The 14391-nt window shown below is 33.1% G+C and overlaps 1 pseudogene; it reads right to left on the bottom strand.

The window, feature by feature from the left end:
- Nucleotides 1-14391, bottom strand: part of LOC137650460 (cell adhesion molecule 2-like) — a 40731-nt pseudogene that overhangs the window by 20151 nt on the left and 6189 nt on the right.

Genomic DNA, 14391 nt, shown 5'->3' with positions numbered 1-14391 from the left:
TATTCACAATTAGTAGCATTGACGAAGTAGGGTTCGTAGTTTCCTTCAAAAATATTGACCATAAATAGCATTGGCGAAGTAAAGTTTGTAGTTTTTTTCCAAAATATTGACAATAAATAGGATTGGCGAAGGAAATAGCACGAAATATTTCATTTTCTTAGTGAGTGTGTAAAACAATTAAAACCAGTATGGATCAAGACTGACCCTCAGTTCTAGCAGACAAGAAGCAGAATGGTAATATCGTGAGGACAATGTTCTTCTTCTCGGTCTCCAGAGAGCATTGGGATTGTGAGGGCTCCGGGGATCTTCGGCTTTATGTCTGACGCGTGTATAGTATTGGAGACTCGGAATTTGAATCCTCCCGGCTCTTCTACTCGATCCTAGTGATCGGTTTATCGCCCGGGACACTGACAGGACCGCAAATAGCTCCTACGAAGTCTGGATGACCTAATCACGCTGATCCTACGTTTAATAATCGCATCGGTAGTCATTGACATATTTGGGATTTATTAGGAGTTTCATTAAAAACCATATTATTATTATTATTATTATTATTATTATTATTATTATTATTATTATTATTATTAGCTAAGCTACAACCCTCATTGGAAAAGCAAAATGCTATTAGCCCAAGGGCTCCAACAAGGATAATAGCCCAGTGAGGAAAAGAAATAAGGTTTATTATTATTATTATCATTATTATTACCTCCGCCAGGAGGTATTGTTTTCGGTTCGGTTTGTTTGTTTGTTTGTTTGTTTGTTTGTTTGTCTGTCTGTCTGTGGACAACGTAGAGGCCACATTTCTACACGGAATCACTTCAAACTTGGCCAAGTAGTTCCCCAATGTGTATGGAAGAACTGATTAAATTTTGGTCAAGGTCACCCCAAGGTCAAGGTCACAGGGGTCACTGGTGTCACTATGACATAAGTGGCCATATCAAGAGACAGAAATAAAGCACTGACTTTTGCATAAGCCAACAGGGAAGTCCTAGTCCAGGCGCAACCCATGGGTGATGTTCAAATTTATAAAGGTCAAAGGTCAAGGTCATATTGGTGCATTATATCAATGTCATATTAAGTATCAGTGGCAAAGAAACAAAGATCACTTGAAGGTCAAAAGTCAAGCAGGTCACTTGAAGGTCAAGGTCACGTGAAGGTCAAGGTCACGTGAAGGTCAAGGTCACCTGAAGGTCAAGGTCACGTGAAGGTCAAGTTCACCTTGGCGGAGGTATGTCCTCTACGAGGACCATGTCCTTGTTATTATTATTATTATTATTATTATTATTATTATTATTATTATTATTATTATTATTATTATTATTATTATTATTATTATCATTTTTATTTATATTATTGAACTTTTGAAAGACTGTTCAACATAAAAGCATTTACTGCAAGTTTGAACTTTTGAAAAAACGAAACTAATTCAATTTTTCTCCGGAACTCTTATTATTTATAAAAAAAAATATTTATTTTTAAATGAATGTTTCATTCCATTTTGTTTTTTGTTTACTGTTTACTGTTTACTTTGATTATGTGTATTCTTCTGGCTTAAAGTAATCTATGGTGATGAGGGTGATCATTGATGAAATGTCTTGAGTATTTATGTAATTCATAGAATCATATGACATTATGCATTTATACATGTGTATATATATATATATATATATATAGAAAACATGTATTATATATACATATATACAGTATATAATATATATACATATATATATATACAAATATAATATATATACATATATATAGACATATATATATATATATATATATATATATATATATATATATATATATATATATATATATATATATATATATATATATATTTATATATATAAATATGTATATATATATATATATATATATATATATATATGTATATATATGTATATGTGTGTGTGTCTCTCTCTCTCTCTCTCTCTCTCTCTCTCTCTCTCTCTCTCTCTCTCTCTCTCTCTAGATATATATATATATATATATATATATAATTATATATGTGTGTATCTCTCTCTCTCTCTCTCTCTCTCTCTCTCTCTCTCTAGGTATATATAATATATATATATATATATATAATATATATATATATATATATATATATATATATATATATATATATTTATATATATAAATAAATGAATGAATAAATACACAGATATATCATTTATATAATGTCCTGCTCGTTCTGAAGAAAAAATAAATATGAGGTTAGTGTTGAAACGTAGTTGACATTGAAAACGATTTTGATTAAGAGTACTTCTGGAAATAGCAATAACAGGATATATACATATATATATATATATATATATATATATATATATATATATATATATATATATATATATATATAGCATTACATATTCGTAATGTAATTTATCCTATATATATATCTGGAGGTATTTTTCCCGAACCAAAGAGAGATTGATGTCTGTAGGGGGTCGCCTAATAATGGTCTGAGAATAGATCTGTTCCAGGCGGAGACAGTAACCTAAGTTATCTAGTCTTTAGTAATGCCATAGCCTCTGTACCATGGTCTCCCACTGTCTTGGAGTACAGTTTTCTTGCTTGAGGGTACGCTTGGGCTCTCTATGTTTATCTTATTTATTTTCATCTTATTTTGTTAAAATTTTTATAGGATATATAGGAAATATTTATTCTATTGTTGTTACTTTCATCCACTATCAATACTTTCCATCAATACTTCTTACTGCACTATAATTGTTCAGTGGCTACTTCCATCTTGGTAAGGGTAGAAGAGACTCTTTAACTATGGTAAGCTACTCTTCTTGGAGAAGGACACTCCAAAATCAAACCATTGTTCTCTAATCTTGGATAGTGCCATAGCTTCTGTATCATGGTCTCCCACTTGTCTCTTGGATTAGAGTTCTCTTGCTTGAGGGTACAGTCTGGCACACTATTCTATCTTATTTATTTTCCTATTAGTTTGTTAAGTTTTTATAGTTTATATAGGAAATATTTATTTCGATGTTGTTACTGTTCTTAAAGTATTTTATTTTTCCTTATTTCCTTTACTCAGTAGGATTTTTTCCCTCTTGGGGCCCCTGGGCTTATAGCATCCTGCTTTTCCAACGAGAGTTGTAGCTTAGCAAATAATAATAATAATAATAATAATAATAATAATAATAATAATAATAATAATAATAATAATAATAATAATAATAATAATAATATATCCATGATTAAAACTCAAAAATCTGGGAAAAAATTTTGCCAGATATTTACCGTTTTTACGGTTTTTAATACAAATTTTTAGCAGTGTTCGTAAACTGTATAGGTACCAATCCGCCTTATCTTTCATTCTTTAAATGTAATTGTACGAAAACTATGCTAAGATTCTGTCAGTAGATTAGTCTTTGGAGTCTGATAATGTAGGAATGAGATTTATTATTATTATTATTATTATTATTATTATTATTATTATTATTATTATTATTATTATTATTATTATTATTATCATTGTTGTTGTTGTTTTTATTATTATTATTATTTATTTCATCATTTTTATTATTATTTATTTAATTATTTTGAGATTTCAACCCACTTTTTTTCCCTCGCCTACTTTTTAGCTCTGGTGGGAGTTCCTATTATTACTGTGAATCCCTTCGTAGAGGAATTTATGATACCGTAATTGTCCCCATGAAATCATTGCACAGACAGAAACAATATATATATATATATATATATATATATATATATATATATATATATATATATATATATATATATATATATGTATATATATACCCTATATATAAATATATATATATATATATATATACTATATATATATATATATATATATATATATATATATATATATATATATATATTTATATTTAATATATAAATATATATACCCTATATAAATTTGTATATATATATATATATATATATATATATATATATATATATATATATTATATACATTATATATATATATATATATATATATATATATATTATATACATATATATATAAATATATGTACATATATATATACTTTACATAGCTTATATAATTTTTATAGTTTATAAAAGGTAATAGTTATTTTTATTGTTGTTACTGTTCTTAAAATATTACATTTTTCCCTATTGCCTTTCCTTACTGGGCTATTTTCCCTGTTGAAGCCCCTGGGCTTATAGCATCCTGCTTTTCCACCTAGGGTTATAGCTTACCAAGTAATAATAATAATAATATATAAATATATATATACATATATTGATATATATATATATATATATATATATATATATATATATATATATATATATATATATATATGCGTGCATATGTGTATAAATGATTTACATTAGGAATTAGATTACAAACCTCTTATTTCTGGCAGCGAACTTCTCCTAGCCAAGTTAATAAGTTTTAAAGAAATACCCAGCTATAAGTGATGCAAAAAGATGGACTAGCCAAAAAAAAAAAAAATTATCTTACCGCTGGCATCATGTCCGAGAGATAAAGGGTCGGGTGCCACAACGAGACTCTCGTGTAGCACATTCTCATTGTAGAGGGGATGTAAGTCAGCAGCGCATTTCATCACCACTCGCCCTTGGTCGAAATGCGACGCTTGGGCTGTGAACTGGAGGCCCAGCTGGGAGGAGACTCGGCCCTCGGCGTCCGCTGGGCTGTGGTACTGCCTCAGGTAGTCTTGAGGAACCTGCAGGAGATGGCAGATAGGAAATGTGAGTCTTAGGACTCTCTCTCTCTCTCTCTCTCTCTCTCTCTCTCTCTCTCTATATATATATATATATATATACACATATATATATATAGAGAGAGAGAGAGAGAATATATACATATATATATAGAGAGAGAGAGAGAGAGAGAGAGAGGAGAGAGAGAGAAGAGAGAGAGAGAGAGAGAGAGAGAGAGGTTGGAGAAGAGTTTCAGAATCTTAAAGTAGTTAAGGTCTTAGTGTAAGTTGAAACGTGTTTAAGGGTCGCTGATGAACCGTCTGAAGTGGATGAATATATATGTATGTATATATATATATATATATATATATATATTCATTAAATATGTAGGCTATATACTATAGAGATAGGCTATATGAACACATACATTTATATATATTATATATTCATGACATTGATAAATACTAATCTCAAATAAAGAGTGCGCATAGTAAGTGTACATGATTAAATCATTTGTCTAAGAATGAGAGAGAGAGAGAGAGAGAGAGAGAGAGAGAGGTTTAAAGGTCGCTCATGAATGGCAGAGGCAAGGGACGGTGACCTTGCCCTATCAAGCAGGACAGTGCCCTAGAGACTGACCATGTAAGCATATGATCAGCATCCAATCCCCCTCACCACCCAAGCTAGGACCAAGGAAGGCCAGGCAATGACTGCTAATGACTCATCAGATAAACCTTTAGGCTCCCCCAAACCCCCATCCTTAGCTCACAAGAATGGTGAGGTTGCAGCGGCCAAAGAAACCAACGAGTTTGAGCGGGACTCGAACCCCAGTCTGGCGTTCACCAGTCGGGTAGTTACCTCATCGGCCTCCACAACCGTGAGAGAGAGAGAGAGAGAGAGAGAGAGAGAGAAACCAGTCAGGAACGTTACCACATCGGCCACCACAGCCCTGAGAGAGAGAGAGAGCGAGAGAGAGAGAGAGAGAGAGAGAGAAACCAGTCAGGAATGTTACCACATCGGCCACCACAGCCCTGAGAGAGAGAGAGAGAGAGAGAGAGAGAGGAGAGAGAGATGTTTCCCCATAAATTCTACCACACACCACCTTACCTGTTGATCGTTTATGTACCACTGCAACGTGGTGGCAGGTATGGACTTGGGGGCCTTGCAAGTCAGGTTCACGAAATCACCTGGACGATACTGGAGCTGGCCACCTAAGACTTCCGGGTTTCCGTCTGGTAATGCTGTTGGGAGGACATAAAGAAGATATCATTGTTCAAACTTCATTGTCGTACTACGATCATTTAAGACTAATTTTACAATGTTGGGAATTCATGAATGTGTGTATACGATGATGATATATCAGTTGAAGAGGGAATGGTAGTGGGCTGAATATTTTTATTGTTGTCTTATTGATATTTATTTTAGTGGAAGGGCTTCTTGTTGAATATGTATATATATATATATATATATATGTATGTATGTATGTATATATATACTATATATATAAATGTATATATAAAGATATATATATATATACATATATATACAGTATATATATATATATATATATATGTATGTATATATATACTGTATATATATATATATACACATATATATAGTATATATACATATATATATATATATATATATGTATATATATATACTGTGTGTATATATATATATATGTACATATATGTATGTATATATATATATATATATATATGTATGTATATACAGTATATATTTATATGTATAATATATCTAATTTATGTATATATATATATATATATACATACATATATATGGATATATATATATATATATATATATACATATATATATATATATATATGTATATATATATATTGTGTGGTGGTGTGTTGTATTTGTGTATTTATAATGATAAAAATAATAAAAGTTTGTGCTTACTAAAGTCTAAAACGTTCCAACGTATGGTCCTAATCTAAGATTGTCTAGGACATTATGATCAAGAAATCATATAGAAACCCCTACAGAAATATACAAAAGTAAAAATGAATAGACAAGGATATATTCCCTTTTATCTATTTTCTTTTACATTTAAAGGGAAAAAATAGTCGATATTCTAAACAAAAAAAAAAAAGGTTTGTTTCAATGTTGCAGTTTGTGTGTACATGTGCGTGTTTGAAGGCATTTTCAAGATGAACTGATTGGATTAAAGAATTAAGTGTTGTCATTAAAATCCTCTATATATATTTATATATATATATATATATATATATTATGTATATATATATATATTATGTATATATATATAGATATATATATATATATATATATGTATATATATATATATATATATATATCTGTATCATCGTCCAGAGTCAATTATTGATCTTTATTTCTTGCACTGAATTGAAATGCAACTAAAGGGGCACTCAGTAGAGCGCAGACCTCCTCTACGGCAGCTTATTTCTCGACCTTTAACCTTGACCTTTGACCTTAACATGTATTAATTGGTTTGGATTTTCATACATTTGAATATGAAACAGATTTGAAATGTCTGTGACAACAATGTCCAAACTTATGGCTGATTACGTGAATTAGACATTTTGTTTGAGTCTGACCTTTGACCTTGACCTTTGACCTTTACATGTATTAATTGGCTTGGATTTTCATACACTCAAATATGAAACTAGTTTGAAATGTCTGTGACATCGATGTCCAAACTTATGGCTGATTACGTGAATTGGATTTTTTGTTTGACCATGACCTTGACCTTCGATCTTGACCTTCAATCTTGACCTTCCTAAATGTAATCATTTCCAGCTTTTTACATAACACTTATTCCCTGCAAGTTTCATTACTCTACGGTTGAAATTCTGGACAGGAAGCTGTTCACAAACAAAGACAAACACACAAACAGGTGGTAAAACATAACCTCCTTCTAACTTCGTTGGTGGAGGTAAAATTTCCCTTTCATTGTTGTGGACTATTATTTACTCTGCTCTCATAAATAACAGAGCACAGTAATTACGAAAGTTAGAAATGGCAGTTGCATACATACGGATGTTTATAAGAATTTCATGTAATATTCTCTTTTGTCGTTACGAAATGAATAACTTCGGACACACACACACACACAACCTCCCATATCGTCATTCGAATAAAAAGAGTCCAGTGATATTTCTTAGTATGTTACGTAGAACTGTCTAATGTATGACTGCTAGCTAGATTTTTTCTTCAAAACACTCTCTTCTCTCTCTCTCTCTCTCTCTCTCTCTCTCTCTCTCTCTATATATATATATATATCTATTTTAGTAGAAGCTTCTCTCTCTCTCTCTCTCTCTCTCTCTCTCTCTCTATATATATATATATATACATATGTATATATACATATGTATATATATATATATATATATATTAGTGGAAGCTTCTCTCTCTCTCTCTCTCTCTCTCTCTCCTCTCTCTCTCTCTCAATGCGAGTATCTCTCACTCTCTGTGTTCTATCTTTCCAATCATTTTCTTTTCAGTTTAAACTCTTCTCTCTCTCTCTCTCTCTCTCTCTCTCTCTCTGCTCTCATAGGGCATTTTTATCCAGTGAAAAACCTTTTTCAGATAGAATATTCTCGTCGAATAATTTCTGCTAACAATTCTTTATTTCTGCGACCTTTGTGGGGGAACAACAATTTATTCTGTCGTCAGCCATGATATTTTTATTTATCAAAGACGAATAAAAAATAGTAAATATAAAAAAAGTCAAAGTGATCAGTCAATAAGTAAATAAAGTATTTTGATGTTTGCTTTACTATGAAACGATCGTTACAGATCTCTAATACATAGCAGTGGAGATCTTCAACTTTAGGAATTGATTCAAACTCGTAACGATATGAAATAAATGTGGTGTTAATAATTCAAGCTTCGCTCAATGCCCTGAAGACTTCTTCACTCAAGGAGTTATTGTTTATAATTGTTCAGTGGCCATTTTCCTCTGGGTAAGGGTAGAAAAGAGACTTTTACTATGGTAAGCGGCTCTTCTAGAAGGAGGACATTCCAAAATGAAACCATTGTTCTCTAGTCTTGGATAGTGCCATAGCCTCTGTACCATAGTCTTCCACTGTCTTGGATTAGAGTTCTCTTGCTTGAAGGTACACTCGGCACACTATTATAGGTAAGCGGCTCTTCTTAGAGAAAGACATTCCAAAATCAAACCATTGTTCTCTAGTCTTGGGTAGTGCCATAGCCTCTGTACCATAGTCATCCACTGTCTTGGATTAGAGTTCTCTTGCTTGAGGGTACACTTGGGCTCACTTATTATATATAATTTCTCTTCCTCAGGCTTTGTTAAAGTGTTTATAGTTTATTTAGGAAATATTTGTTTTAATGTTGTTACTGTTCTTAAAATATTTTATTTTACCTTGTTTCCTTTCCTTGCTGGGCTTTCCCTGTTAGGGCCCCTGGGCTTATAGCATCCTGCTTTTCCAAGTAGGGTTGTAGCTTGTCAAGTAATAACAATAATAATAGTATGGGAAGGTGCGTGTTTTAGAATATATATTTCCCAGACCTGTAGAGTTTGCAGATTTGAGAAAACATTCAGAAGAATATTGGGAGTTTAAATGGCAGGACAGGGTTAGAAAGGAAACTATAAGAGAGATTACTCGAGTGCCATATGAGGATGAGCTCATGGTGAGGGGTAGATTGGGATGGTTTTGGGCATGCTCTTCGCATTCCCCAAGAGAGATCAGCTCACCAAACTTTCAACTGGGCTCCACAAGGCACTAGAAGAGTTGGAAGACCCAGGCCTACATGGCTGAAGAATATGAAGCGTAAAGTAGGAAATGATGAACGGAGAAGTATTGAATTAAAAAGCTCAAAATAGAGACGACTTGCGAAATCTAACCGAGGCCCTTTGCGTCAATAGGTATATGAGGAAATGAAGATGATATACATTAACAGAAGTTGTTTCAAGAATGAAAGACGAGATTCAAGCATATTTTCGAATCTTTTTTTCAGGAAACAATTAATCTTACAATTAACCCTCACTTCTATGTTATTTGTTATCATAACAACAGTTCACGATACACGATTTTTTTTTTTTTTAATACAGGAAAGAATTATCATTGTGCATCGCCAAAACAACAGCTGTGTGGAGGATCTTAAACATTTATTGAAATAACTCGTCGCAATTTTAATTTCTTAGTCCTAATGACCAAACTTGTTTTATATCATCCTTGACTTAGGTTACAATATTATTATTATTATTATTATTATTATTATTATTATTATTATTATTGTTGTTGTTATTACTTATAAAGCTACAACCCTAGTTGGAAAAGCAGAACGCTATAAGCCAAGGGCCCCAACAGGGAAAATAGCCCAGTGAAGAAAGGAAATAAGGAAAACTACAAGAGAAGTTTAAGAATAATAATATTAAAATAAATATTTCCTATATAAACTGTTAAAAAATTAACTTATAGCTAAACAAGAGGAAGAAAAATAGATAGGATACTGGGCCCGAGTGTACCCTCAAGCAAGAGATCTCTAACCCAAGGCATTGAAAGACTATGTTACAGAGGCTATGGCACTACCCAAGACTAGAGAACAAGGGTTTGATTTTGGAGTGTTCTCCTTGAAGAGCTAACTTGAATTAACTCCCTCAAGCAAGAGAGCTCTAATCCAAGACAGTGAAAGACCATGGTACAGAGGCTATGGCACTACCCAAGACTAGAGGACAATGGCTTGATATTGGAGTGTCCTTGAAGAGCTAACTTGAATTAACTCCCTCAAGCAAGAGAACTCTAACCCAAAACAGTGAAAGACCATGGTACAGAGGCTATGGCACTACCCAAGACTAGAGGACAATGGATTGATTTTGGAGTGTCCTTCTTGAAGAGCTAATTTGAATTAACTCCCTCAAGCAAGAAATCTCTAACCCAAAACAGTGAAAGACCATGGTACAGAGGCTATGGCACTACCCAAGACTAGAGGACAATGGATTGATTTTGGAGTGTCCTTCTCCTTAAAGAGCTAACTTGAATTAACTCCCTCAAACAAGAGATTTCTAACCCAAGACAGTGGAAGACCATGGTACAGAGGCTATGGCACTAACCAAGACTAGAGGACAATGGCTTGATTTTGGATTGTCCTTCTAGTAGAAGAGCTAACTTGCATTAAATAAGGGTCACTTACCGTAAACCTTTAAGGAATTAGATTTGGCCAGAGTGCGAAAGTGAGGCGCTTCCGCTAGAACTTCGCATTTATATCTTCCTGTTGTGTTTGAGATTCACTTCCGTCAGGGTCACTTGGTGCTGGTTACTTCTCTCGCTCTGATCCGGAGAAAGAAAACGACACATTTAGAATGTAATGACAAACTTGTTATTATTATTATTATTATTATTATTATTATTATTATTATTATTATTATTATTATTATTACTGGCTAAGCTACAACCCTGGTTGGAAAAGCAGGATGCTATAAACCTAAGGGCTCCAACAGGAAAAATAGCCCTGTGTGAAAATGAAATAACGAAAAACTACCAGAGAGGTTTAAGAACAATAACATTAAAATAAATATTTTATATATAAACTATAAAAACTTGAAAATAACAAGAGGAAGAGAAACGATAGAATAGTGTGCCCGAGTGTACCCGCAAGCAAGAGATCTGTAACCCAAAGCAGTGAAAGACCATGGTACAGAGGCTATGGCACTACCCAAGACTAGAAAACAAGGGTTTGATTTTGGAGTGTCCTTCTAGAAGAGAAGCTCACCATAGCTAAAAGAGTCTCTTCTACCCTTACCAAGAGGAAAGTGGGCCACTGAACAATTGCAGTGCAGTAGTTAACCCTCTTGAGAGATTAAAATTTTTTTGGTAATTTCAGTGTTGTCAAGTGTAAGAGGAACGGTGAGAATGTGTTTTTGGCAGTAAAATTCATATTGCAAATAATTCGGACGGAAAAACCTTTTATTTGCGGACATTTTAGGAAATATGTCTTAAATAGTAAGAATTCTGTAGATTTTAAGGATTACTGCTTTCTTCTTCATCTAGAGAAATCTATGTTGATAGAAAACATTATTAGAAAATCTATACAGGAAAAACCTTTATTTGCGGACATTTTAGGAAATATATCTTAAAAATGAAGAATTCTCTAGATTTTAAGGAATACTGCTTTCTTCTTCACCTAGAATTCCAGAGAAATCTGTATTGATAGAAAACATTTTTTTTTTAAATCTTTACAGAAATCCCTTTTATATTTGGACATTTTAAGAAATATATCTTGGGAATAAAGAACATTTACGTAACTTGCTATTAATGCAATTAAGTTGTATATTAATCTGTTGATCGAAACCAATTGCATTATTTTGGACCCCGTGTCTTTTGTATTTCTTTGATAAAATACGATACTATTCAGATGTCTCACGATTTACCACAGGCGAAAGTGGATCGGGATGTAAAATTTTATGTGAAATATGTAAAATGAAATCTACTTGATGCCATCGTATTTACACTAAATTATTTTTTCAAAACGTATATTCTCTATAAATATGTAACAAAATCATAATTTTGTCAAGAATGTAAATTTCTTTATGTTTTAGTTACATTTTGTAATAGGAAATTGTATTTTATTTTCGTCGAAATTCAAATTTTTCATTTTCAATCTCGTATGATAAAAATATTCTCTGTATTTGTGAAAATTTGTGGGTCAATGACTCCCAAAGTTTTCACTAGACAGAGGGATTTGTTATATGTACGTTAAATTTATGTATATTGCAATACTTTTTTTTTTTTTTTTACCCGTTTGCATGACTCGAATCTGGTCATAATTACTCTTAAGACCCTTCAAAACGTAGACCTTGAGGAACTCTTTTAGCTAGAGCGTTTGAGATAGTTGATTATCCCGATTGATTTTCTGCATTTCAAAACTACAAATTCTGACATAAAGGCTAATAAGTCTGCGAACGAGATCTGTTCAACATTTCTGTCTAATTCTCTTTAGAAATGCTTTATACAATATTTGGAATTCCTTCTTTCAAAGTATTTCTTGTTTTGAAAGGGCACAATGTTTAGGATGAAAGGAAACTGTCATTTTTCTCTATTTAATGAGATGCTTTTTTAGTCAAGCCTTGAAGGCAATTGTGGGTAGCGGATTCTATTATTATTATATTATTATTATTATTATTATTATTATTATTATTATTATTATTATTATGGATCCAACAAGGAAATTAGCCCAGTGAGGAAGGAAAACTAGGAAATAAGAGAGAAGGCTGTGGTTGTTGGCCGATGTAGTACCATCCTTGACTGGTGATCGCCAGACTGGGGTTAGCCCAGCTCAAATTCGTTGGCTCCTTTGGTCGATGCAACCTCACCATCCTTGTGAGCTAAGCAAGGTAGGTTTAGGGGAGCCTATAGGTCTATCTGCTGAGTCATCAGCAGCCAGTGCCTGGCCCTCCTAGGTCCTAGCTTGTGTGGAGAGGGGGCTTGAGTGCTGATCATGTGTATATATGGTCATTCTCTAGGGCATTGTCCTGCTTGATAGGGCACTGTCACTGTCCTTTGCCTCTGCCATTCATGAGTGGCCTTTAAACCTCTTTTATCCAAACAAATGCTCACCTATAGAACAGATAAATACCCAAATTGTTAAAATTGCAAAGAATTCTGCAATTACAAAAAATATCATGAGCATTTAAGCTACATTTACAAAACTCTTACAGCCACTTGGTGTTTTTGCAAAAGGAAAAGATCAAAGATAGTTGAAAGCCAGGGTGGTGAGGTCAGAACGATTGTTCGATTGGTAGAAATGAATCCCAAGTTGTGAGAAAAGTCCTGTCAAATTTAGATTGAGAGAGAGAGAGAGAGAGAGAGAGAGAGAGAGAGAGAGAGAGAGTGCTAATGGCAAATCCTAAGAATAGCTCTAAATAGAAGATCAGCTTCTACTGTTGACTATAGAAGAGAGAGAGAGAGAGAGAAGAGAGAGAGAGGAGAGGAGAGAGAGATGTGCAACGATCTATTATACATGCACACGTTTTTTCCCACCATTATCTTCTCAAAACTATTACAAAAATACTTTTGATGTATTTTAAGGATTTCTTAGAAATCAGAATTAGATTTTGATGGTGTAAATACGTAAAGTAAACTGAGGACAGGGTTGTGGTGGTCAATGTGGTAACGTCCCTTACTGGTGGTCCCAACTCTCGTGGAGAGGTGATTTGGACGCTGATCCTATGTATGTATGGTCAGTCTCCAGGGCATTGTCCTGCTTGATAGGGCACTGTCACTGTCCTTTGCCTCTGCCATTCATGAGTGGCCTTTAAACCTCTTTATCCAAACAAATGCTCACCTATAGAACAGATAAATACCCAAATTGTTAAAATTGCAAAGAATTCTGCAATTACAAAAAATATCATGAGCATTTAAGCTACATTTACAAAACTCTTACAGCCACTTGGTGTTTTTGCAAAAGGAAAAGATCAAAGATAGTTGAAAGCCAGGGTGGTGAGGTCAGAACGATTGTTCGATTGGTAGAAATGAATCCCAAGTTGTGAGAAAAGTCCTGTCAAATTTAGATTGAGAGAGAGAGAGAGAGAAGAGAGAGAGAGAGAGAGAGTGCTAATGGCAAATCCTAAGAATAGCTCTAAATAGAAGATCAGCTTCTACTGTTGACTATAGAAGAGAGAGAGAGAGAGAGAGAGAGAGGAGAGAGAGAGAGAGAGAGATGGTGCAACGATCTATTATA

Source organism: Palaemon carinicauda, chromosome 12 (assembly GCF_036898095.1).
Source record: "Palaemon carinicauda isolate YSFRI2023 chromosome 12, ASM3689809v2, whole genome shotgun sequence".
Classification (NCBI taxonomy): domain Eukaryota; kingdom Metazoa; phylum Arthropoda; class Malacostraca; order Decapoda; family Palaemonidae; genus Palaemon; species Palaemon carinicauda.
Note: the sequence above shows the minus strand (reverse complement) of the source record. Positions and strands in the feature narration are given on the sequence as shown.